This window comes from Lactuca saligna, chromosome 3 (genome assembly GCF_052625555.1).
Source record: "Lactuca saligna cultivar CGN05327 chromosome 3, ASM5262555v1, whole genome shotgun sequence".
NCBI classification, from domain to species: domain Eukaryota; kingdom Viridiplantae; phylum Streptophyta; class Magnoliopsida; order Asterales; family Asteraceae; genus Lactuca; species Lactuca saligna.
The window spans coordinates 123,612,749-123,617,355 of record NC_136419.1 but is presented as its reverse complement, the minus strand read 5'-3'; the positions used below and the strand labels follow the sequence as shown (position 1 = coordinate 123,617,355).

At 39.5% G+C, this 4,607-nt stretch overlaps 1 non-coding gene across 1 annotated transcript; it reads left to right on the top strand.

The window, feature by feature from the left end:
- The first annotated feature begins 3,073 nt into the window (after window positions 1-3,073).
- LOC145038162 (small nucleolar RNA R71) lies at window positions 3,074-3,180 on the top strand. Its single transcript, XR_013679227.1, has one exon. It is a non-coding gene; the product is annotated as a small nucleolar RNA R71 (small nucleolar RNA).
- The last annotated feature ends 1,427 nt before the right edge of the window (window positions 3,181-4,607 follow it).

The following is a 4,607-nucleotide window of genomic DNA, read 5'->3' as shown; positions in this document are numbered from 1 at the left end:
AAAACATCTTATAAAACTTTATGCTTTTATTATTGTAAATTTTTTCTCAAATCCTCGGTTTGAGTGCAGTTACGCCCGAAGGTGCACCTGAATCCCTCAAACCAAGGCTCTGATACCAACTTGTAACAACGTGAATTTTCAAAACAATTTTTCATTTTCCAAACAACATAAACCATCATTTAATATACTCAAATCTCATGTTTAGCAAATGTCATCATAATAAAAATACATCCCAAGATCATAAAATAAGTCTTCCGTCAGTGTGTACAGATCATGCCGGTGCCTTCCCACGGTCCTCGCTAGTACCTGAAATACATAACACAACAATTGTAAGCATAAATGCTTAGTGAGTTCCCCAATATACTACTTACACACATACGGCCTTCCAGGCCATGACCTTCCGGTCCATGTGTCTCAGGGGACTTCCGTCCCAACTCGGTAAACCTTCCAGTCCTACCTGTGTCGACCTTCCGGTCCATAACTCCCTGACCTTCCGGCCCATATCATAATGTCTTCCGGCCCATAACATAATGCCTTCCGGCCCATATCAAGAATAGCATACATAACGCATACAAAACAGACAACTAATAACATACATTGCATATATCTTATAGAATGCCAGACCTTCCGGTCATACATAGGTACCCTTCCAGGTACAGTATAGTGAGAAGACTCACCTCTAATATCTCGGTAAACCACTGACTCGATAGAAATACGATCTAGCTTCCGCCTAAACACATAAAGTAATATTCTCATAAATATAACTCCCAGAACTAGACTGTACTTTCTCTAAGCTCCCTCAGAAGGGTGAAAGACCATTTTACCCATCCTTTGGCTCAAAGGCCCTCGTTGTTGACCAAACCCCAAAAAGTCAACCAAAGTCAACAGTCAAACTTTGATCCGACTCGGCGAGTGCACTTGGGCAACTCGGCGAGTCCACCTGTGTCCACTTAACTCTTTAGTCCCATTTAACACATCGAGTCCCTCCTTTTAGTCGACGAGTCCCCATGCAAGAATCGCCCGACTACCCCGACTCAACTCGCCGAGTCCCAAGAACAACTCGGCGAGTACATGCCATGCACAAGTTCTATTGACCTCCTGAGGTCAGATCTGTTCCTCAAATCCATAGATCTGTCCTTCCCAAGCAATATAATCACGTAAAGCTCGAAACTTGATGCTTATATATATATATATATATATATATATACATAATGGCATCAAATGGTGATTTAGTCCCAAAAATGGCAACCTAAGTCCAATCACCCCCCAAAAACTCATAAAGCTTCATGGGTTGAAGTCTCTGGACCCCTTTGAGTCCAGATCCAAACACAAACTCGAGAGGGGACTAAATACTCTACATATTCTTCTTCTAAAGGGCCATAAAAAAACCCAAACTCTATGAATCAACACCCAAAACTGGAGAAGGTCTGAAGGAATACCTTAATATGAAGCCTTTGATCTCTGAAGACACTAGCTTTCCTTCAGCCTTCTTTTGCCTTGGTCACGTTTTCCTTCAAATTTTCCAACAATTGATCAACAATGGCCTCTATTTTCTTCACAAGCGATCTAAGACTCTCTCTTGGGTGTGGTAGCCGCAATGGATGGCCATAAGGGCCTTTAAATAGGGTCCAACCCTGGAGGATTAGGGTTTCATTAAACAGCGTGGACTCACCGAGTCCAACGCAAACCCGGATGATCAACCGCGACCCTACTCGGTGAGTCTAAGCATCAACTCACTGAGTTCCTTCACGAATTCCAAAAATAAAATATTAAAATAATATACCTGGGATTCCAGGTGTTACATGAATAAGGCATCAAATTTATGCTAGCCCCAGAATCGGCTAAAGCATAAACCTTCGTGTTGTTCCCAAACTCACATGGAAGAGTGAGTCGTTCAGGATCCCCCATCTTCTTAGGTATGTCTCCCAATACTGCCCTTGAACTTTGCTCACTTAGAATAACTTTAGAATTCTTCTTTAGTTGCTGACGAGTGTCTATCAAGTCTTGTAATTTTTTTTCATATTCGGGAATTTTGGATAACGACTCGACAAAGGGAGTATTAATTGGGATACCCTTCACGTGCTTAATAAACTCTATATGCTCTCTTTCTAGTGGACTAATGGCAGCTCGGGAAGGAAACAGAAAAAGTCGTTGATAAGCTGAAACGAGTACGGAACTGGGTGTTCCAGCAGTTTCTTCATTTTCGAGTCTTGGCCTCTTTGGATTTGGATCGGGCTGTTATGGCTCCACTTTTAATGCTTCTAGAAACCCAGAGATGGCCTCTTCTTCAGTATCTATGGCCATTACGTGAGATTGGGTCTTCTTTTCAGGATTTTTCGGGGACATCTTCTCATGAACCAAAGTGGTTAGTTGACCAAGTTGCAATTCAAGATTATTGATGGAGGCTTGTTGATTTTTTATTAAATCTTGTTGTTCTATCATCAATGCGTGATTATTATTCATCAAAGTTCTTTGTTCATCAATAGCGGAACCAGCAACCTCTTGTCTCTTTTCTAAAGCTTCCATAAACTTAACTAACATGGTCTCTAGATCGGGTTTTTCTTCTCAGCTAGTGGTTGTTCTTTTTGGTAGAAGCCTTTGCCAGTTTGTCTATATTTTTCTTCCTTTTGCTTCTTGTATTCATCATAGGGCAGCCACTCTTTCTTTGGTTTCCTCCAATCTTCATCATACTTGTCCCCACTCGAATAGCAAACTTGAGCTTTCTTGTTTCCATTATTCGTCCAAGTTGCAATATTTTGTCAAATATGGGCCACTACATCTCTCGCAACCGATTCTAATTGCATGAATTGATTGGTCCATTTGTGTCAATCTCCTCTCCATAGTGTTAAGCATTTCCATCATAGCAGCCATCTCTTCAGTTTGTGCACCCCCAACTCCTTTAATGCCTTCATTCCTTGGACTATGATATTCACGAGAGTGTTTTGAGAATTCTTCAACTAATTCCTTGACTTCTCCCGGGTTTTTCTTTGTAAGTGGTCCTTGGGAATCAAGGAGTTTTCTTGTCATCACATTAACCCTGTCATAGAATATGGACACCTCTTGTTGAATGTTAAGGTCATGTTGAGGACAATTCCTTAACAACCCTTTGTAGCGTTCCCAAGCTTCATAAAGTGACTCCCACGGGTTTTGCTCAAAACTGACTATTGCCTTTTTGAGTTTAGCAATCTTGGATGGTGGACAAAATTGGTCTAGAAACTGCTCACGCATTTGAGCCCAAGTAGTTACTGTACCGGGTGGGAGTGTTTTTAACCAATCCTTTGCAGCTCCTTTAAAGGTAATGGGAAGCATCCTTAGCAAGACGGTGTCTCTGTTAACATTTGGTACATTGAAGTAATTAACAATGTCATTCACTTCATCTAAGTGATTGAACGCATCCTCGTGATCCTTTCCATAGAATGGGATATCCTTTAGTGCGGAAAGGATATGTCGCTTCAGCTCGAATGTGGCAGTGCAAGGATTGTAGGTTTTACTTAGGCTGGACCAACATCATCTCGAATTCTCTTTCTGTAAGCTCCCATGGACATATCTTCAATATTTGCCATCTCGTTCCTTGGCTCGTTCTCAGGTTCACTTGTATGTTCTTCAAATTCATGCTCGGTATCGTATTTGGATTCGGTTTGGATGGGTATTTGATCCAAGTGTTCAAGCTTGATCTTGTTCTTTGAAGATGAACTTGATTCCCCCGTTTTCTTCCCCGATTTCTTTGAGAACACTGATTTGAATTCTTGTAGAGGTGTCTTCTTCTTGTGAATTGCAGACTCGGGATCTTCAAGCGGTATCACCAAAGGAGTGTTAGAGCCTCTGGTCATGAACTCCTGTAAAAACACAAAAAAAAATGTAAAATTGAACTAAGAAAAACGGACTAAAATAAGCAAAACTAAGGACTTCAGAATTCACGTCGTGAATCTAAAAGGTTCACGTCGTGAATCCTGTAATGCAGAGAATAAAAAAAATAAAACAAAAAAGTAACTTCTTGCAGGTTTACACTACAAAAAGGATCAATTATTTTAAGGCAAACAAACTAATAATTAACTAAGTCGTTTCCCGGCAACGGCGCCAAAAACTTGATGTGCACAAAAGTACCCACTAATTTTAATATTTATAACCTAACAAACTTAGACTAACTATGCACTTGTAGGGCAATGTACCTAGATTACAGTATAGCTTAGGTAAGTCGAGTGTCCATCAAAGGGAACAGTGTTATTCATTAATCTATTCACTACTAAATTAATCTAACTATTAATAAGCTAAAAGGGGTTTTTATCTAATTTTGCAAGTTTGGATGAACTTAATTCTTTAACAAAAACTCAATCATTAATTAAAAGCACTGCTATCTAGTTCGAATCCACTTCGTCCTTGTGGCTGGCTAATGATTATGGATTATTAAGTTGGTTGTTATTTTATTAATAATTTAGGTCTAAATTTACCAATAGTTAATTAATTCATGTATAACTATGTATGACCACACACAATTAAACACCGAACGATTTATGTTATGAATATGCTATGTAAGATTTATCATGCAAACACAATCATAGTCATCATTTATGTTCTCTAGCACAACAAAGTTAATTACTTGAATTACT